Raw genomic sequence first — 23,209 nt, forward strand, 5'->3', positions numbered from 1 at the left:
CGCTGATTCTTGCAAGGACGACGGTAGAGCAAATTACAGAAGAAAGAGGGAAACAGAAGAGAGGGCAGAAGGGATAAGGGAATCCAAATGTAACAAACACCATAGAAAAATCGCCAAAGAAGACGAAAATACTTAGAAGGGAGGATGAAGTGGAAGGACAGAAAAGTATTAACAAGTTTCAGATGTGGAAACGAGACCAAAGCGAGGGAATACTGGAAAGAAGAGGGAGAAACAAGATGCGGGCTATGCGAAAGGGAAGAAGAAGACCTGAGACACGTAATAGAAGAATGCGAAATAACCGGAGGACCAAAGGACGCGGAAAAATACTAAACGATACTGGAGAAGGAGCAACAGAACTAAAAACGATAATGGAGAAGAGAGGGCCGATACAAGACGGGGAGGAACGACGATAAGGAAGCAGAGCAAGGAGGCAAAAGCCCAAAAGTTGCCATAGTTGTACAGACGGAATAATTAAGCGAATGCGATATAAAATAAAGTGGATAAGAGGGGAGGTAGATGTAGAAGCTCGTGCAAAGCCGAAAGCTGTTCGTTGAGCCGGCTGACGCATGTAAAATGTCCAAAGCACACCTCCTATGACGCAGCTTACTCCAAACCTTTTATTATCCTCCGATTACCCGGCTATCGTTGTCCACACTCGTGCCGATCCGAATGACGCCGATTAATCAGCAGCTCGATGCTTAGGAATTTGTTGCCTCGTACTAGCCGACGATATGGAGATCGAAGTTTATGGGGAACGATAACGGTGATTCCACCTTAGCCCACTTTCCTTGCGATTTACGTGCGCACAATGTGCTCAGGAAATATATCGTCCAGGTGGACGTGGCTTCTGGTCGTTCGACTAGAAAGTACAACACGCCCGGCAGCTTGCAACTTTGTTCGACGAGTCGTTGTGTTCTCTGCCAGCTCGAAGGTTAAACGTGAACGATATTTGATGCATCTTTTAAGCAGATTCGCGGGACGACGCGATCAGACGTAAGGCGAAACGGACGATCCTTTTATGGCAGTTTCAACGCGCAAGTGGCTGCGGAAGCTTCTCTTTTTATTGTACGTAGCGTCCTACGTCCTACGACGCTGCTTCCACGGAGGTGCTGTTCTTCGTTAGCAACGTGGCACAGACGTAGAATTGCACGTGGAATTTCGTAAAGCTCGCGAGTCGAGCAGAAGGTTTCTCAGAGGCTCAGCACAGTGCGATTATCGCTGCAATTACCGACAGTCGAGAGGAAGCTATTTCAAAGCAACCACAACCAGTGAAAACGACTGGTCTTCAAAGAGATACCAATAACCATAGAATATTTGTATATTTATTGATCCGTTACCTTCTTACAAAAGCAACCGCATGTTACTTAGCACGTTCCTCGTATTACTTGCCCATTAGAGACCATGATCCTTAAACAAACAAGAGAAGGGTCGTGTTTTCTCAAATTGTAGAACCAGTCGTCCTCACTGGTGCGATAGTCGTAGCGTTAATAACACAGCGTCGGAAAATTGGCACGAACACCGTGCGCAAGCTTTCGTCGCGCATCCGCGTACAGTCCATAGTCCGAAACGCCTGATCGAAATCCGATGCAAGATATTGCCGCTGGCGGAAGAAAGGGTGAATGATCGCTGGCCGCTGTGGCATTTGCTGCGGGACGAAAGCTAAGTGACGCATCCGCGGCCTGCTCCAAAAGCGGCAAAAGAGTGGCTGGAGACGACGATAAAAGCAGCAGGTCGCGCGCTCGTAAATAGAGCCGCGGGTCCATTCATGAGTTCGGCCAGCTCGCTCGTGCGTACACGTTGGAAAAGTCTTTTTCTCCGTGTATTTTACGGGAGGTCAGGGTTAAAGAGGCGGAAAGAGAGGCGAGCGGCGGAGTAGGTGGAGTAGGAAGAGGCGAAGCGAGACTCTGTTTTATGGGGCTACGATTGCTCTGCTTGCGCGGTACGTCGACCCTTCTGCCGGCTCAGAATTAATTGGTACCGGCATTTAGGTGAACCCGATCCATCTCTCGTCCCAGTTGCGCTCCTCTTCGCGCCAATTTTCACTTTCATCCCCGTTGTTCTCGTCTCAAGTCCGCGGCAAAAATCTCCCACCTGCTACGCGTTTATCAGCGTGGAAATTTCTGTCCGATGGTCGTTGGTGCGTGCTGCGCGTTGCTGGCGTGCACCAGCAACTGGGTTAAGGATAACACGAGCGTAAAGTACGCAGGGACGAGCGAGAGGATCGAGGGAGATAGCGCGCGATTAGAAAAATTGCAAAGCAAGTCGCGTTCCTCGGCAGCGAGATCGAAATCGGATTAATTATTAGTATCGTTATGCAGCAATGGTTTTTGGCCGTTAAGAGCCAAGCAACGTGTATGCAGATTGCCGTGATGTTGCCAACGCTTCAATTTCTTTAAATCGAGTAAAATTGCAGAATCTTTAATGCTGGTCCGACGCGTTAGGCGCCAGCCGTTCATGCACACAGTTTACTATAATGTTACGAACGCTTGAATTTCTTCAAACGGAACTAAGTGGAAGAAATGACGACGTTGAAATTATGATATTACGTGGAATTATGTTTCGCGAACACAGCGTCAAGACAGAGAATTCGATGATTCAAATTGACTGGAAACGATTGGAAATAAATAATGGCGATAGCGTGACGGTGGCCCTTGATCGTTTAATTTTGCAAGTTTAGTCTCATGCTTGGAAACTATGTTCGTAAAACGAAGCCCGGTTTCTATGCCATCTGATACAAATAAATACGATGCGACGTATAACAGTCGCTTGAATATTTATAGAAGCCGTGATACGTATCGCGCGAAATATCCTAATAAACGAAAGAATTTCTAACAAGCGAAATTTCTAAGTATAAGAATGTCGGGAACGCATGCAGCATGCAAAACTATGTGCGCAAAATATCTCAAGTGAAATAGTCATTGTACTATATACTTAGCGAGTGAAATTCTCATTTAAGTCTCTTTAGTTAGTGTCAATATTGAATTATAATTTCAGTATCGGAATATTGATAACGCTCAAGTACCGTCGATATAAAGCGTATCAGAAGTGAAGAAACATTTATCGCGATAGCAGAAAGTGCGATGAAAAATGAAGTAATGAGTTGGCCGGTAAAATACCACTTGAAGCGATGGATGACAAGAAAAATTAAAAGTTTCTCCCATTGTCATATATAGGATGCGTGGATGAAGACTTTTATCGAAACTTCCATACATCGAATCCAGAGGACAGATATCGACGATACCGATTTATCTCGCCGTATGGTTGTTTCTTCCTTTGAAACACCTTGTTGTTTAGCCATCGTCGTACGATTTATTTATACCGTCATCTTTGCTAATGACACATCTGTTTAGATTTACGTAATGCTGAAGAGTAGGTGGTAATCGTAAAATGATCGATGACGATAATCGTCGGACGAATTGATGAATTCCTATCCACCATCTCTGCTCTGCTCGTTTAAATTACCCAACTTTCGTACAAGTATGCACAGAAATATTTATTATACGAATATGGTGATTTAAAGCGCGTAGCTTCTACACAAAACGAGAAAACAAATACATGGTCAGTGTACTATAAATTTCCGGACTTCGCATTCCTGATAACCCTGATCGATCGCAACGCAACGTCGTCAATTTGTAAATAGATGATATTCGCGTATCGCTGTCTCGGACAGCTGTTAAAAAATTATCTAAAAATTGAAGAAACGGTGTTTTTCTTTATTCTCACGCTACGCAGAAATTTTATTCCGCGTTTTACTTTTCATTCCTTCGATAAACGTATTCTGCGAACGTATTGGCAATCGTTTAAAGCGATGTATTTGAGATAATTTTCAACCGAAAGACTCGGCAACAATCTTATCTCCGATAAAGATTTCCTTATCATCCTTGTTACAATGATAAGACGCGATCGCGCTAGTTCTCTTCTTCGGTATAGTCCGTGCAACGTACACGTACAGCGAAGTCTTAAATTAAAGCATCAAGCAGCGGCACCGATTGATGCAACAGCGTCCAAGGTCGCACGCGGCATTCTATATTTTTCCACAGAGGCCGTATCAAAGCCAAGATACGCATAAACTATCACATTTCTAACTCGAAATTTCCAAGCTTCGTGTCCTTAAATCTCCTCCCGCGACCAATCAAACTTCGCACCTGCCAACAGCCACATTTCGCTCATTTCGTTAATTCGCTTTACTTAGACCGTCGCGTTTGAAACGATCAGAATTTGCTATAAGCGTAAACTATAGAACAATAATCTGTCGTTCCCGATATGTTTCCTGCATCGGTTATGTTGTAATGGCGATGCTTCTTTTACCTCATTAACAGGCAGCTGTTAAGAATTAATTAATGGCGAAACCGCGGGGTCGTCGACGAGGTTACATAAGCGGGATCCCCGCGGAATTACGCGATCGTCCGTGACAATGAGCAATTAATGAATAATAAGTTGCATCGCTTTTATCGATAGGTACATGTTACTTGGCGAAACGCATGAATGAATGGTGGAGCGTGTACGCGCGCGCGTCTCATCGAGCCAGACCAGTGTCATGCGATCGCTTTGAATTCGTGTTACGTCGATCGTAAAGAATTAATAAATGTCTCCTATAATTATATGCATGCCGCCGCTCGTTCACGTTCAATGACACGGCCGGCCGTTCTCGTTCTCTTCTTTTTCCATATTTATTTTTCATTTATCACAGGCTGACTAATAACAGCGCCGCGTGAGCAATGGCTTATTGATTTGCATAAATCTGATACCGATCGTGAGTTAACGTACAGCTGCATTTATCTGAATTTGTGGAAGAGCAGCTCGTACGCGATAATAATTCGAACAGAGGAGCCGAGTTCTTACGCCGAATTAATGTTTTTGCCGAGTTTTCCAACTTTCAAATTCATACTTTTACCTTTCGAAAATTGCAGTGTTAACGGTTTTTCGTACAGCTGATTACAAAAGCAACGATGGCTCGTAAATGCACGACATTTTTATGATATTGTTTGTTCGTGAATCTTTCGCAAACACAGGCCTCGGTAGACGTACCGTCGTAAAATCTATTACTATCCCAAGTACCGCTTTACCTTCCTACTCTTTCGAAAAGCTCGTCCCATTCTCAATGTACTTGGCATTTCCACATCTTGCATAGGCGTCGCCCGGTATTTACGAAATTCGTTGCACGAATCGATCCGAGTGTTCGTAAACGCACACTTTTGGACCTACGAGCACCTACTGAAGCGTCTACCACCTGTTCCGTTTTACATACCCTGTATGCACATCGTGATTTGTTTATATGGAGCCATTAAACGAACAAAGAGCCAAATCTCGAAACCGGGCCTATTACGTAAACACGGTATTCACTCGGTCAATAACCGAGTGGAAGTTGTCAGGCTTCTTAGCGGGCTAATCCGAAACGGTTCGGTCCGAATTAATTCGTGGCACTTGCTCGTAAAGCGGAAGGGATCGCCGGTTGAAGAGGAATGGGGGATCTTATTGCCGATCTTTATCGATACCCACGATCGGAATCCGTAATGAGGATCCGATCGTCGCTATTAGCGTGACCGCCCTTTTGAACGGCGCCGCACCGCGGGCCATTTTCTTCCTCTTATTGCTGGCTAGAGTCCTTCCGTATTAATGCTGCTGGCCACGATCCTGCGTCAAATTTATAGTGGTCGGCCCACGCGCGATGTTATAAACCGTGAGAGTCTGAACTGTGGCGGATCTTGACGCCTGCGAGCAGTACAAATTTTCTATCTATTCTGGTACTTAATTGGCGTGCTTCGGCGACCAGTTTGTTCGGTCGTTCAACTTTCTGCCGATTAGCTGCATATCACGATTAATTGCGATCTCGTATCTCGAGGCAAGGTCGAAAGGCAACAGAATCTCTACGTGAATGAACATTTCGAAGATCGTCATAGGCGGCGAAGCGGAGAACGGCCATCTTCGGATATTTATTTTCCAAGTTGAAAAATTCGTACGACACGATACGCTATTTCTGTCTACCTGGCACGAAGATAATATACGAAGTAACGATTACACGTAACGATGACAGTGATAGGAAAATAAATGATCTGTTTTCGTCGCTCAATTATATTCCGTATCTTTTATACTTTCAAATGTACGTACTTGGCTATTCTCCATAAATTTTTCGATCGCTAGAGATACGAGCGATGATCACTTCTCAGGCTGACGAGTGTTTTACTTAACGCGGTAATCTTAGGATTAACGTTGAACGTATCCATCCGTAGACTTTAATATCGCGAGATACGCTGCAGGCCATTAATAATAATTAGGGCGGGTACGAGGTATACGAAAGTCACGTGCACGCACGAGTTGTCAAATTAGTTGATTAACTTACACTTACACCTGTCGATGTCGTCCGGATGTCACCGTAGTACCGAACCTGTGTTAACAGGTGTTTTTAACTCGGCCGTGCGAAACGCTTCCAGCTGCTGGCTGCCCGCTATTCGATAACAACGCGAATTCGAAGGATTTTCGATAGATTGCGACTGACTGTCTCAGTTGATCAAACAAGCAGCAGCAGAACTTACAAGAGTACCTTGCAAACCGATATAATGGCACGCTATGCAACCACGGAAATTTTCGTTAACCGCAAATCCGACTAAAACAGGTGAGAAAACGATATATACCTTATAAAGTAATAATCGTTACAGAAAGGAACTGTGTCGTTCTAATTAACACGTAAGAGAACGTATTAACGCTAATTATCGGTTAATTATATAATATAATATAATATATACAGGGTGGAAAGGGGGTACTTTGTTTTCGAGAAAATCGACTTTGAATTTTGAAACGCGAGCAATTGAAAGAAAAGATTATTGTAGCCTTTCATGCTTTAAAACAATCGAATACGTTAGAAAGTGTTCATAGAAATTTAATTAGAGGAGCAGAAGTATGTGTTCGGTAGAATGGCCAACATTTTCAGTAATTTTTATAATAATAAACCTTACGATTACTTCATATTATTTCACTATGTATTCCTAATTTTACGTTACAGCAAAAATGAACTTAAACTGCGATAATATCCATCGAGACAACGATCTACGGTGAGATCCGTTATACCGAGACGTGATAAAGTGCACGCGTACCGAGCGAAAATTCAAAGTCGATTTTCTCGAAAACAAAGCTTCAAACGAAAAATTTTTATTCTACATTTTCGACTTCTTTTTTCGCGTAGAATCACCCCCTTTCCGCTTGTACCATCAATTACCAATCACCCTGTATATATATATATAGAGAGAGAGAGAGAGAAAGTTTGTGATGTAGATTTTGGTATGTATATAAAGGGATGATAATTGTGAAAAATGTAGTCTTTCCGTTGCCCATGAAAACGAAAATCAAATACATCGAGGTTTTAACAATTAATTATAATAATTGATTACGTAATATCGATAATGATATTATTTAATTATAATTTTCTACCTTTGGCATTCGTTAGCTCGCGTGGATGCGATTAAACGACCGGATTTTAGATTTTGTTTGTCAGAAGCCTCGCTTCCTCAGTTTTTCCAGCTTTTCCGTTCGTCACCTGGTCAGAGATAGATACGCGAAATTATTCGAATATTTCGATCGTTGAACACGATGTTGATCAGGTTGATTAATAAATTTACGTAACAGGAGACAAAATAACGTGTAAAAAAATAGTCGATAGCGTATGTGTAAGAAATCGAAGCTCGAGTATTATCTGAATTTTCAAGAAGAATAAATAGCGTTGTTTTATAATAGATAAATTAATTGCCAGCGCGTACAGGTCATATCTTAAAAGTAAAAGATAAAAAGCATCAACCAGAGAGAAATCGAAGAACGTTGAAAAAGAGATTTAAGGATGAGAGAAATGCGGCCGAGGAGCAACTTCCGGCTGCATGGAAACAGCGGGAAAACTGTCCTGACTTTCCAAGCATCCTCGGTCGCTGCACTGCTAACGTAACACGATTTTCCTGGATGCTTTTTCGACACACTTAGATACTTCCGCAAGACTTGTAACATAAACACCTTCAAACTTGCAATTTATCAACATTCCATTGCTTTTACCTTAGAAAGTAATCGGCTGCCTGTTACTTGTAGTACTCTAAATTCAATACCATCGTAATTATAATTGCCTAAAGGAATTAACATACCTAATACGTTGCTTGATTTAATTCTGCGTTAGAAGTATTAAATTATACGAAACAAGTATAAAAATTGCATTATTCGTTCTTGCAGCGTATAGCAGATCTGAAATATTACATGTACAATACAATAATTTCTAATGTGATGTATAACAGTACAAATGAATCTACGCTGTATCGCTAAAGAAGTTCATTCTCCTGAAAGATGTTATAAAAGAAGTGCATATATGAATGGGATCGTCCGTTCTTAAAATACAACTATAAAATAATTTCTAATTTTCTAATATCATCCGTAACAGTTTAAAAAAAGAAACTTACGGCATATACTGTCAAACGATTAACGTTAGACCGTACTAAAGATGTATGAAGATTGCAGGAACGGTTTTTACAGTACAGTTGCAAAATGACGATAAAACGATCGCTAATTCTCAACAAAATAATGGCAGAGAGGTCATAGCATCGAATGGTACACGATCGAGATATTTTCTGCGGTTGCTGAATTATCTTTGCCCGTCTGCGAAAAGAAAACCGCCTGGAGGTGCTTCTAGAATCGAGGCCGGAAGTGCACAGAAGTCGCAGCTTTCGAAGACGATCGTAAAACGCCCCACGAGTTCCTCGATGTTTCCTTATCCCCACCGCGAATACCATCAACGTCTAGTTCCCATTCTGTTCTTAGATGAGAAAGTTTAGTAATCATATCAAAAGAAAGTTCAGACCAATTTTGACATCATTTTATCATCGGTACTGAAAAGAGTCTGAAAGAGAAACCACGAAAGTCAAAGGATCATAATCAAAAGTGGGAAAACCGATACGTAAATATCAATGTCCATTGGATGAGTCATGGGCGTGATAAAATTTATTTAGTACAAATTGCATGTTCCTTCCTGCGTTTATTTTCTAATTATTTTATAGGAAATCTGTTACTTTATCTGTAACTAAAGAAATAGAAAACCTCTTCCTCTCTTTCTCTCTCTCGATAGATAAATAAAGTTTCATTTCACCCGTGGAGTATTAATAACAGCTACTTTACTTTGAGTATTTTTTTTTTTTTTTTTATATATTTTTGCATGCTGTAAGCATTTTTGTAACTTTAAATACCTCGTTAATAGAAATATATAAAAATCTACTGGCGAGATAAAATATTGAATCCAATATAATTTGCTAGATTATTCCAATAAATACAACATGTAGCTGTTCCGACACTAATGCGATATATATAGTTTTCATAAGAAACTATTGAAACATCATAAAATACGAGCAAGATCGTAGATGCTTCTCAAATCAACTAGAATCAACTTTGAAGCAGGCGACGTAGTCTCGTAGATACGCAAGCGGTTCATAATGTTCAAATACGGCTTGCTTACGTCGTCGTGGCCTCGTCCAGAGAGCAAGGACATTCATTGGCCACAATTCATCTGTCGCGCAATGCTCAACCAATCGTAAACCCGACTAGCGCTTTACTTCCGTCGTGAAGCCACGCGTTCGACTGTCCTCAGTCCTCGTGCACGTTGGCCGTCGTTGTCGCGGCACAGGTATTACGCTTACACATATGTATATTCGCTTACATACGGCGGTGCACGCGAGCGAGCGGGTTTAAACGGTTGGTACGCGCTCGTTTCCGCGGTCAGAATCATTGGCGCATTCTCGCGCCGGCAATAAGCCGCCAGTTAAAACTCCTCCTTCCCACTCTCCTACGATATTCCCATCCCTCTCTTTCCTTCGATAGCTGTTCGTTCCGCGGCGTTAAAATCGCCCGACGACGACATCAACAATAACAAACGACATCAAGCATAACGAGACACGCGACAATTCGACGAAACATTCGCTGGACTCTCCCTTCTTCGATCGACGTAAAGAGTATTGAATCTCGGCGGCAGCAGATGAAACGAGTCGTCACGGTCGGCGGTTCGATCTCTCCGAAAACAACGATCTCTGCCTGACCGACTGACTTGTCGTCGGACTCGTCGTTGTCAATCACGAACGAGACGAGAAGAAACTTCGAGGTCTTTCTTACGAATTCTCGCTTGGAGAAATTCCACTGCCTTGATCCTGGTTCGTGAAGCCAAGGAATCGATCGAAATTCAAGTTATAGACGCATAGGGACTTTCACGCGCGTAACGACAAGTCGAAGTTCCCTCTCTGTCTGTGAAAAGCGCTGCTAACTCTTAGATACAGATATATATGTAAGTAGACACCGAGCAACAATGAAGGGAGAAAGAAGTTTGTTCCTCCTGGCGAGGAGGAGGAAGACATTTTCACCGCGCCTTCACGGAGAAAACGACTTCGCTTAGAACTGCCTCGCCGACGGCTGTGGCCGTCGCGCGATACGCTGCCGTACGCTCCTCACAGAGCCTCGAGCACGCTCTCCCCTCGGGCTGTTTACGGAATGTCGCGCAAAATTCCCGAAATTAACCGACCTACCGGGCAACAGCGATCGACGATCGATGCGCCGGTTTGCGCGCCGTTGTTTCGCGATCGAAGCGTCCCGATGATGCGGCCCGTTTACCCGATACCGAATAAAAATGTTCGCGGTGAATTTTCTTAGGCTGCTTGCCGTATGGAAGGTGGCGCGCGGTATCCGTGCGGCGTTGTCTGCCGTTCGTTGCTGGCTCGCAAGAGCCGAGGCCTTCGAGCGCTCTTACGCTGCTCGCCGTATACAGGCTGACAGTCAGTGGCGGGTTTCGAAGCTAACGGCGTTGGGCAGACTCCCTCGTACTCGGGGGCCCCGGTGTCTACGAGTTCCCCGTTTCGTAGCCTCGAAATCGAAATCGAGCCACGGTTTCCACTGCGTATCGAACGCTTGAATTATTTCTGTATTTACAATCGCGCTAAAAATATTACAGTTTCTCGCTCGTAAATAATTTTACACGTTCGTTACGCGACTATTGGAAAATATTTTTTACACGTATAATTTTTACATTTCTGCTTATGCGTGTACGTGATTACGTTTTAAATATCGAATCGAACGATGTGGTCGTTTTGATAAATCGCTGACATTAGGAAATCGAGCAAATTTTCAGATTATCATATTACAGGGGCATGGAATTGTACGATATAGTTGGATGGTTTTTAGTTAGGATTTTATATCATTCGATAGTATATGATTCGGCCGCAACGACGTAAGAAACTTGCTGATAAACGACGCCAGAAGTGCGAGCTTCGCGAAATAGTTCTCGCTAGTACCTATCGAATGGCCTAAGTCGTTTTGAGTTTTTGCGCTGGATCAAATTTTTCATCGTAGCTCAATCCATTCTCCCGTAACTTTCATCGAGCGAGACCAGGCTATCGTGCACTTTCTCGCGCAGAACAATTTTTCACGTTGCTGTTAGTGCAAACAGTTTTATATGAAAAAATTCATATGAAAACACCTCCTTTGCGACAAATCTTCTACGTAATAAGACAAAGTTAAACTGATCCTATGAAAGAGACGAAAACGGAATATTTGCTAAAGGCAAATATACGGATTCTTCGAATTTATATACACAGAGACTTTAAATACCTTAATATCATACCCTCACTTTCTTTGGCAAGGCTTTAAGGGCACGTGGCCTTTCCCCTTCCCTCGTGTTTTCCGCGTTGAACAAGTGCGTTCCACCTATGCTAGTTAGTTTTTGCGGTTTTTTAATGTCACACGCGCATCATAAATCAGAATATAAATCAGGTTATATAAAAGCATTGATCACATTTCAAAATCATACATTTAAACAATGAATTTCCTTTGTATGAGCAACCTGAATGGCATAAACAATCCGAGGATATTCAATATCAATTATACAATTAATTTACGTGGCGTGAATAGAACGCACCCTTCCGCCCGTACGAAATCTACCACCGGTCGAATGTCGACAATATGCTGTTCGCTTTTCGATGTACAATGGCTTTTAAAAATAATTTATTGAATTCGAAATCCAATCGGTCGGCGTAGTAAATCATTGAAACGCGCAGAACTATTTTAATTTTCTCACGCGTATTTTGATAGATATATCGAAACAATTTAGCTAACGCTCTAATGGATTCGTATTGTCGGAGGCGGCGCCGTTGCGCACGAAAAAAAAAAAAAAATTATTCGATGGAACATCTAAATCATCGGTATGATCGCGCGTCGATATTCATGAAATTCATTCCGCATGATTTTGTATGAACAAAATATACACAATGGCGCGTGTTACTTCGACAACACGCGGACAACCGGTAGCGTGTAAAAATAAATTCTGAAACTTTCTTCGCGAACATTAAAGTACCCGCCACGCTCCCGTTATTACAACTTTACAAGCTGGAGAATAGCCAGGACCCTTTAATTTACGTTCATTCAAGAGGTGATCTTTTCCTCAATTTTTTTTTTTTTTCCTTTTTTTTCACCGACATTAGGAAATATCAATTTCCTACGATACAATGATAATGTAACGTAAATCCCTACGCGTAGTATATACGTTATATAACGATCGATACGAATCAAAAATAATTCAGTTTGTTTTAATAAAAGTTACGATAGCAGAAATCAGTAGGAGCAATTTTATTTTTACGCTATTTTCCTACTTCGGTGTAATTCGTAGCGTGGATACACTGATTTTTTAATACAGAAAAAACGCAAGTTTTATGTAAGAAGATAGTGGCAAGCGATTCGAAGATAGACACGAGGAGAAGTAAAGGGCTCGATGCGACGAAGCTACGGCACTATGTGCCGTGCCGTCGTGCTAGAGTGCAGGTGGGCCGAAGTTGGACGGAAACAGTCGAGCGCTCACTCGGGGGAAAACCGAGCGGCGGTACACGACGAGTACTGTTGTCAGAGTATTCAGTAATGCTTTGCATGGCCAACAAGTCACTAGTGGGCTCGTCGGTGAGAGTCGTGTCGTTCACTCGAAGTGATCGTGTGGTGTTACTCGACGAGTTAGACAGGCGGTATTCTGAAACGTGAAGCACAAGCGCACGGTGACGAATGTATCCGCAATCGTGAGAGTGCATTTCGTGAGACTGTGAGAGAGAAAACGAACAGAGCGTATTCACGGAGCGTACACCGACGGTGGAGCTTCGATTTCACGTACTATTTCTTCACTGAAAACAAAAAACCATTGCGCTACACTGTGTATGGTACACGAGCGATCCAAGATGCTGTCGTCAGTGCTAGCGAAATAATAATGTGGTGCGACGTTAGTCAGGTGAGTGAAAAGTGCTACGGCAGTTTCTTTTTCTTTTTTTCTCCACCAATTTTTTTTTCCCCCTTTCGAAAACTGTGCCGGCCTGTGTTCGCCTGCCTCTAACGTTCTTGTGCGGCCAGCCAAGAGAGCGTTACGTGAACACGACATCACAACGGCTACGAGGTGGTTGTGTGTCGCTTGCTGTGAAAAATTTAAACATTGCTCCGTTCAGCGAGTTCGGTGTTCGTTACGCGAAAGGACTTTATCCTCGTTTCGCCGCGACGTTTCTCAGCCATCGAACGAGAGCCGTGTATTTCAACCGTGCTTTAGTACAAGTGGTTCAGTGTGTGATTTTTCTGTCTGGTCGACGGATACCTCGGATATACGATTCGTTACACGCAACTCTGACCACCGAAGAGAACGTCTCGTCCCGCAGCGACGAGCGCAACTTGCAATTGAAAGTTAACTTCTCGTAACGCCTTGAAAGGCTGGCGCACACGAACGGCAGACACGGCGATGAGTCTCCGTGGAAACTATTTTATCACCTAGCCTCTGCGATTTCTTCTCATCCTGTGTGTGATCGTACAAATCGATCGAAAATATTGCATCAACCGGTATAATCATGCTGCGAAACCATGTTAATCGCCCGTCGGCTGCGAGTCATTGAATCGTACCGGGCATTCTCAAGTGCTAAGAAAAACCATAAACACTCGTTCGTTGATTCTTTTTTCACGCGTCGACGTCGAAATCGATACAAATAATCGCCGCGAATTTTTTTCGTCGTGTTTCGTCATATCTCTCTCTCTCTTTCCGTTTCTCTCTGCCTCTCTCTCTTTCGGAGTATAACATTAGGAAACTCTGTGTACGTGAGAATCGGCGAGGTTTCACGTCGTCGACGCTATTTCCACTATGGTGTAGAAATTGATACAGCGGCGGATCAACGTCGTGCCGAAGTGTCAGATTTGACGCGTGGTAACCTCGTGTTCAGTAGTTTGAATTCGAAGCGATCCCGCGTTTCCTTGGGCTTGGGGACGAGCGGCGGAGGGAGCAGGAGGGCATAGAGGCGGCAGCAGCAGCAGCAGCGGAGCAGAGTAAGAGGAGGTTGGGGGTGGAGAGGTGGAGGAGGTAGGACGGCGGCCGCGATGCTGGGTGGCGTAGTTAGGATGGCGAGAGGTGGGGAACGGTCGAGGTGGCTGTGGTAACGACGGTGGGTCGTGGGTCGCTACGTGCGGAGAGAGGGGCAGCGTAACGAGCGAGAGAGAAAGAAGCAGCGATAGGGAAGGAATAAGAGCACGAAGGAGAAACGTGTATATATACATATATATGTGTATATATATATACACACGCGATATGACAGACAAAGAAAGAGTCTCGATAAAGAGAGAGAGCGAGATAGAGAAAGGTGACCGGAGGCTCCGAGGCTGGCTGCCTCTTCTTTACTTGGCCAGCGCTGTGGAGGAAACCTAGCGTCGCCTGTGCGTCGCGAGGAGCAAGGAGAAGGGTACGACGTTCACTAAGCAGCGGGCAAGGGGGGAAAGGGGCACGATTATGACCAACCATCAAGGGGGCAACGTCGTCATGGTTACCGCGACGACAACAACCCGACTCTGTTCTAAGGGATGTTTTTAAAAGCATATATTTACCTTTGCTCTTTTTCTCTCTCACCGATCGCGTGGAGGCGATAGGAACGACTAGTTTTTTCCTTTCTCACTCACCGAATGTATGTAATGCATTTGATGGCCCGGTTTCGTTAGATCAACCGGACGACCGTAACCTCTTCCGAACCGCCTACTTTTGCAACCGCTGGATCGTCGTCGAAATTTAAGAAACATATTTCGTCATGGCATAGAGAATTTATAAAACTTGTACTTTAACCTGAGGGTATCTTCGTCTTCTGGCCGCCTTATTAACCATAGCCGAAACACAGAACATTCAGTGTGGATCGGTTAGATGACTATACGGTATATATCTGTGGTGTTTTTCCCACAAACTATGAATATGCTCTAAAATGCTCCGTGTTAGTGAAATGCCAATGCGTGATAGGCGTATCTCGAGAAACAGCCGCGTTCGCGTGACGGTCGCGCTCTGTCCGACGGTGACAAAACCGGTCGAATCTGTGACTTCAGCGTTCTTGATACCTTTATCGTTTTATTATTCAGCAGGAAGTGCGTCGTAAGAATTTCTTCGTCTTTGGATCATACTGTATTCAGAGACATCTTGGCGACGTGATCTTTCCGCAAATTTCTAGTTATTTCTACTGATCTCTGTTCGTATACGAAAGGGTATCCTTTTCACCTCGCAATCCCTGGAATATTTTCACGTCGAATTTCAATAATTCATAGAATATATGAGAACTTATACACAATGTACTACGATTTTATGTATTTTTGAGGTTATAGCACGTCCAGTGCGATTGAGTGTACGATCGAACGCGTCCGTCGGACAGTGTCACACGGCAGTTCTACCAACTGTTTAATCGAAACGAAAAAATCCTCACGTTCTTGCGAATGTTTCTATTGTGATAATTTTTTTTTTACGATCGAAGGAAAGCTCCAACAGAGATTCCAAAGATCTTGGCAGAAAATAGTAACGTCTTTGCTAGTGACAGATAGTGCTTGGTACAGTTATGTAAGTGAGATATTTTCTTTCGATACGCTCGACCGATCGATCGACTAAAACTGACGCGTAATCTCGACGACGGACATGGTCAAGAAATCGATCGATTATTTGTGCGAAAGGATAACGTTTTCTTGTCGTTTCCGCGAACAGCTCGCTTTTCTTATTCTCCGTGGAAAAATCCAAATTAATGGAAGATATTAGTCACGCAGAAACAACTAACTTCGATCGCGATTAAAGAATCGTTCGATTTTTATCCATTAGAGTAGCATTTCCTTGTTATTTTCGAAGGTTTGCGGCCATCTTACACCGACATCTGATTTTCAGACGTTACGATCTTTAGTATCTCAATTCAGTTGCGATAATTCTGCGAATCAATCGCTTTTTTCTTACTCAAACTGTATCGTTATCTCTTCGGATGCAAATTTAGATGACTATTTTTTATTTTTCCGAGGCAAATGCGTTATAAAGTTGATTATTCGTGGAAGGATTTTCCATAAACTCGTGTAATACTCATTCGCAATTATACATGTTCGTTCTAGGGAATTATACATTTCGGAATCACACACCTATGTCTCTCGACTAACCTTTTCGTTCTCATGATAGTCGTACAGCTACATACATATTTAAAATTGCGAAGTAGAATGTTACTCTTAATCATTATATTTCATATACTCGTTGATCATTATAACGTTCCTAGACGTCAGAATGTTCCTACGAGTTCCTTATTTCTCACACGACACACAGAGAAATTTCTGACATTTTCTTTGTAACCAAAACATCTCTGCAAGTGCTCTACGTCCATAATTAATTAATTAATTAATTTCCCTCATTTATTAATGCAAGTGACGCAATTTTTTTGTAACAAACACAACCAACGCGATATCTTGGTCGTACAAGATATATTTTTCATAAAGTACGTAAATATTTCTAGGTTATGCGAATGTACAAAGATCAACGACCGAAACGATCGCCTAAAGTAAAATTTCTGGCACGTGTTTAATAAAATTAGACTTGCCAGAAGCTTCAACCTGGCCAAGATTCGTCCGGATTCGAGTACAACAGACTTGTAAGGTGATTTTGTTGTTGGTTATCTGGAACTTAGCGCGATCACACAGCACAGAAATCGTCTTCTCGTAACAACTACATAAAGCGACACGACGGTGTTCTATATTACATCGCTTTACCATTACTATGGAAAGTTACCTTTTTGAGAGGCTGCAGTGCGTTTTTCACGGATTTCTAACGACATCAAACGAATATTCGATAATAGCAAGAGGAAAACAGACCTGCACGCGGAAACTCCGTCAAAACAGTTTTACGTCGAAAAATATAGTCTCTGCAGTATCGTTGGCTGCTCGGTACTACCGTGGCCAACAGGTTTTCAAAATAACGATCTAGTGCCGTTTGTCGGATTATTCGATAAGCGAATAGTCGTAGATTACGCACTTGTCTGTCGTAATTGTACAGAATAAACGAACGACTCCTAATTTACAACACTTGCTTTGTTATCGCACTTTTTCCGGTTCTGTGAGATAAAACGACGATCGAAAGCACCGGATGGAGACAGGTCGTATCAGTGATTTGCTTAAACCGACTAACGCCGATCGAGGCCCGAACACGCGCTTCTTCCACCGTATTATCGCTCGATCAAACTGCCTACTTCTTCTTGCTTTACTCTAGCCAATGCCCCATTCGACGTAATCCGACCGTCTCGCACGATCCAAGTACCGATGCTCGGTCTCGGATCGGTTTCCTATTGCTATGAACAATTTCTATCCCCAAACTGCAATAGGACTAGTTGGGTGGCACAAGAGGGGCCTTGCTGCGTTGTCCGAAGTTGGAATACACGCGGGCACCTCCGCGCCCAGAAATTGCAAGAGCTTAACCAGCTGGAGGATCGGTGCTAACCACTCGGTGGAAGGTTTTCAGCGGGCAAAGGACAAAGACTGGTAGCAAGCGGGGAACACGGCGTGTGCCGCGAGCACCGGCGGCATAAAGCGGAGTCCAAGTTTCCCCCGTTACCCTCCTTGGTCGGCCTGGCCTCCAGCAGCTACTCCTCCTCCGCCTCCTCGTCCTCCTGCGGCGCATCGAGCCGCTCACCCACCATCACGGGCCATTAACGAGAGAGTTATCGACGCGCGATCTGTCAATAGGCTTCTCCCATTCATAAATTCGCCCGGCGTGTGGCGGCCGCATAGTTTTGCCGCGAAAACCACGTGGCGGCGGTGGCGCGCAACGTCCTCTCCGTCGAGCTGCACCGCAACGAGCCGAGGCTCTACTACGTGATTTACGGGCCGCGTCCCCGTTTTAAATGCATGCAGAGTAGCCGTGCGTATGCACGTCCTTCTCTATCTCTCTGTATCGCCGGCTGTCCCACCTTCCCAATCTTCTCCTCTCTTTCTCTGTCTCTGTCCGTGTCGTTGCTTCGCGTAATCTGTTGGTTCCTTTGTGCGCCAATCTGTTTACGTATGCGCAACGTGCGAGCGAAACGAGATCTACCGAGAAGCCGGTCACACGCGCGTCTTTCTTCCGCGTCTCGCGAATCCAGTCGAGTCGTTCGCACTTGTTTAGGCTCGAGAAGATTCGCTGCTGGAATTTGGAACACGCTGCGAGTGAAAATGCCGATCGTTGGCCATTCGGCGAGATGTTTGTCTAATTTTCTTCTAGCAGCAACGTGCTCGCCCCGCCGCAATTTCACACACCTGTCAGTCCACGTAGCAGGAACTTGGTTCCACGTGATAGCGAATGTAGAAAATTGGCTTGGAAGGAACGTTCTCCTCGATCCGATCCTAGACGGATCGTCGATAGACGTCGATAGAAAGGCGTTAATAAAAGAAAAATAACGGAAGGCTCGTGACAATTGGTGCGGACAAAAGCTGAGTAACTCGAAGTAGCTTGTCTGACGAAAACGATAGTTGACGTTAATTAGCACGAGACAGAAATAATCGAAGGTGAATGAAAGTTACTCGTAGGAAAACTGGCGAGTCAAGCCTCTCTGTCCGATGTAGGTTCACGCGCTGCTAAATGGCACTGTAACGAATGTTACGGTTAAATATGAAATTTAATCATCGACGCATGTATATTCCTCGTCTCAGTTTCTATTCGGCGAAACGTTCGATCGCGCTTGCGGCGAGAAGCAGGGAATTCACGGCGTCGAAGATACAAGGAGAATACGAGTATTTTCATGGGATTGCACCAAGTGTGCAAATAACGTGCGTGGAATAAAAGGCGATTGGTTATCTCACGTCGGTCGTGAGATTAATTAGCACGAGCTTTGATTTTGCCTGGGATATTCTCGCCGAAATTCCTTGTCTCAGAAATTGGTGTGGAACGCCAAATTTCCTTGCGTAACAGGGGGCGACGAAGGATAAGGATAACAGGTTTTTCGGCTTCGAGAGTCAACGAGATTGTTAGAATGGAATTCGCTTCTTAAGACGCTTCTTAATCGATGTAAAGACTGAAATATCAGTGGACTTAGGTGGGACGAGGATCGATGGGGAAAAATCTGGTTACCGCGAAGGTTTGACGTTGCGTGGAATATTCTGGAGGGATTAAGCGCAGGACATCTGCATTTCTCGTGGAAAATTATTTTCACAAGTTGGACGCAAACACGAGCAAGCAGAAACTTCCTCGCAATGGATTACGACAAAGATAAGAATAATAATGGACATGGTTTTTCGCTTCTAAATTCGAGCAGACCGACGCGACCGCATTAGTTATTAAAATATTATTAGCCTCGTTATTACCCGTATTTCGTTATTTCGCGTCTCACATTGCGTAATTCGATCGTTTACCAGACAGAAAGAAAATAATTGCTGTTTCCTCCAGATATCCATCCTGCCGTCGTCTTATCGCCGCCGGTTCCTGCAACCGACTCCAAACACTTATATCGGTTTACGTTACACAGCAAGATAAATAAACTGAGTTTATAACGACGATGGCTGACACTCGACTACCAGCGATTAGTCATTTAATCAGCCGTCGATCATCTCATTCATACTCGATATTCCTGGCGTTACGTTACGATGCCATTCAGTGCCAAGCAGTCTGGCGAAAGAGAACAGTCGCAGATTGCTGGAAACGCGGCCTGAACGACGAACCAAGCAGAGGAAACTCGCTACGTTTCCACGTACAACCGTCGTATCCCGAGAGACTTTGGCAAAAGTTGAGTCTCGAGACTCGTTGGTCTCCCATCGCGCGAATGAAAAATCATACGTCGCCAGAGTCAGCGTATTTTTATTATACCAGCTGCTGTTGCAAGTCGCACTCGTGTTGTACGAGCTGCTCCAGTCGGCGCGAGTTCCACGTTCCAAGTAAACGCTCTATTTCTTTAACCTTCCGTCCCAAGTTCAGAGCCGAGGAAAATGGAAATCCTGCGCACGGTATCCTTGTCAAAGCGTGGTACGTCGTTGAAGGATAGTGTCGATTAGAGATCCAGGTATTCTCCGTCTTTCACGTTAGCGTCGATCGACAATTTTCGGAAGAGTTTCGTGCGAGTATGGTTGCCGAGATCGCCTCCTGCGAATCGTAGCATGTAGAATTGATATGTGAATTTAGCGAGTGGATTGGAAGCGCCACAGGAAGTTAAATATAGAAGGAAGATTCGGAATTACGCGATACGTCGAAGCGAAGCCTCTTTGCTCCTATACTTTAGGCCTTATTTTAGCGTTAACTGATCTTTATCTACTGATACGATGGGATACTCGTTACGTAACGAGTGCAATAGGATCAATTTAATATTTCGAATTGGTCATTGTAAGAGTATGATGATCGCAGTTGATGGATAACTCGAATGATCGTCCAGAGATACGATAAGGGCTTGCATTTATATTGATCTAGATTTGATACTGTGTTGAGGTTATTAGATGTATAAAGAGAGAAAACGCGTGGATAAAGTGTAAGGTAGAAAATATATATATTTGATTTAATAGAGAGGTGTAATAATAAGTAGGAATACAATTTGAGCTGGTTCAGATCCGCACGCTAGCGCCTGTCTACTGTTTATGGTCTGCCTTCGTGCCAGTCTTTTGTCCATATGCTGTCGATGGCTTCGGCGCTTGAGAAAACTAACAAGATGTGGAGTTTTCGTAGAAACTGTGACCACTTCAACAGATACGAGAATCAAATTCCGTAGAAAATCGTCGCCAGTTATGTAACTTCGAATTTACCTACAAAGGCTGCGCTACTCTATTTTCCTACCTCAAATGGCTTGCCGTGATTATCTCGATCTCCAAAGCAAATCGGCAAATCCCACTCGAGCATCGAACGTCTGTACGAATCTTTCTCCGCATTTGCGTGCATGGAAACCCGTCGAGACCTCGGGTTCTCGCGCAAAAATCTCAATTTTAACGTAAAACACCAGCCACGCGAAATAGACAGCGGTATCTGGAGTCACGCGTCCGCAGGAGATGGTGTTTGGCTAGGTAAAGCGACGAACCTGTGGCGCGTTTCCAAGCGAGCGAACAAACGCGACTCGATGCGTTGGGTTACGACTTGCGCGTGATACACGCGTTATGGAAAAAAGCTCACGAGACGAGATAGAAGTATGACCTACGCCACTGTTTGGCGGCCGCTGATAACATCGGTGAATCACGAATTACGAATGTTACGTTGCGTCTGGCATCTCCCACTGTCCCCCTTTCGATGCAAAGACAACCGTAGCACGTGGCGCGTTTGTCGTCGATCGTGTGTACACGCGCAGAGAGACAAGCCCGCGTTGCACTCTGTGTCCCGTTTTGTTTACGTTTTACCGGCGTGCCTGCGGCCGATTGAAAAATTCGCAACCGCTGGCGCGCGCGCCTGTGTGCCGTAATTCACGCATCGACGTGACGAACTCGCAACCGTTGCCGTGTCACGCGCGGTTACAAATGAAAACGAGAGTCGGCTTCCTTTTTTTGTCTTTTTGCCTACGCACGAAAATTAAAACCAACTGCAATTGACGCCGTATCGCTGAAATAACAGTTCCATAGGAGATTTTTTACGCGACCGCTAAACGCCAATTCTTGTTTAGTTAAACTAATTACCGAGCTCTTCTTTATCTCTCGCTTTTTAGTTCGCCAACGGTGTAATTATTGGCCGTGATATTTTCTACTTCTGAATGAAACGTGGAACTCGCTACGTGGAATTTCATTCTTCGACGCGGCTTCCTCGTTGCTAACCTTGCCAACGGTTGTCGTTAAACATTCGCCGTTCATATGCTTCACCGCCTACTTTTCTACGTTAATGGCTCGTTCGAAATGGTAGCGGAAAGTTAGTTTATTCTTGCGCTTTATGGTGATAAACTTTAGCCCGGTTTCGTAGTTGCAAGGCGAGCTGTACACACGTGCGAAGCGAAAAGCTCAGGCTAGGAGTCCCACGACCGACGAAGCTGCGTCCCGTAGCCAAACGGCAACGTAGAAATTACGAGGCTACGAGGACAAACGCCAAACCAGAAGCCGAGATTAAAACACTGGAAAACGTTTGGTTGATCGCCCTAAAACGATCGAACAGTTCCGAGCATCGAAAAAGACGATCGCAACTCGGAGCTGGGAGAAGAATCTTGGAATCGTTGGAGAACGACTTTCAGCCCGACTTGAAACCGGTCCTCGTTAATTTCCGATGTAACGAAAGCTGTTGTTAGCGTGGAATGACTAATTGAACTTAATGAGAAGCGCCTGGTTCGCGACGTTTGGCTCGTCGCTGCGGAGCGACACGACCGTACGGAGCGTTAAAAAAGAAGCTGGGAGTTGCGAACTTGGAGGCGGAAATTCGCAGGACGGTTGTGCATAAACAACTTGCAACTATCGGTCGTTGATTTTCCACCTGATCAGCGGACCCTAACGCAACGAAAGCTGTTACAGCGTCGAAGTAGCCAAAGTGAAATGAGAAGTGCTGCAAGCGAATGTTTAATTCGTCGCTCTGAAACCGACTCGATCGTCGTGCCGGCTGTTGAAAAAGAAGCCAGTAATTAACTAATAGAAGCGAAGCAACGTCGACCACGAGAGGAATTTCCACGTCGTTTAAAAACGAGCTCGCCGGCTCCGTTTCCAACAACGTTTCCCCCGTCAATTTTCCACTTTATTAGCCGCGTTTTCCGGTTAAGCATCCTCTCTCGCTAGTAGAAAGGAAAACCAGGCGGAACAGTAGCGAGATTTAGCGAAGAAACGGGGCCATAATTCACGCGTCTAATTCGATTGCGCGTTGCGAAGTATTCGAAATAAGTCCCGCCTGCCTGCGGCTGTATAACAACCTGGCATCAGCATAAAAGGCAAGGAAGAAAGAGAAGAAAAGAAAATCAAAGTTCCCAGCGGGTGTCTAACTTTCGAGGATTCCGGCCACGTGCCGTTAACGGTACCGGCTAGTTGC

The 23,209-nt window shown here is 44.3% G+C and overlaps 1 long non-coding RNA gene across 17 annotated transcripts in view; it reads left to right on the forward strand.

Annotated features, from left to right (window-relative positions):
• LOC105666653 overlaps positions 1–23,209 on the forward strand; it is a 410,566-nt gene that overhangs the window by 339,272 nt on the left and 48,085 nt on the right. Inside the window, exon 1 of one of the 17 annotated variants that reach the window (XR_007227035.1) lies at positions 12,867–13,267. The exons of the other annotated variants lie outside the window; for them this stretch is intronic. This is a non-coding gene — a long non-coding RNA (uncharacterized LOC105666653). Of the gene's footprint in view, positions 1–12,866; positions 13,268–23,209 lie in introns of those variants that run through there. 17 annotated transcript variants of the gene reach the window in all.

Source organism: Bombus terrestris, chromosome 17 (genome assembly GCF_910591885.1).
Source record: "Bombus terrestris chromosome 17, iyBomTerr1.2, whole genome shotgun sequence".
NCBI lineage: Eukaryota > Metazoa > Arthropoda > Insecta > Hymenoptera > Apidae > Bombus > Bombus terrestris.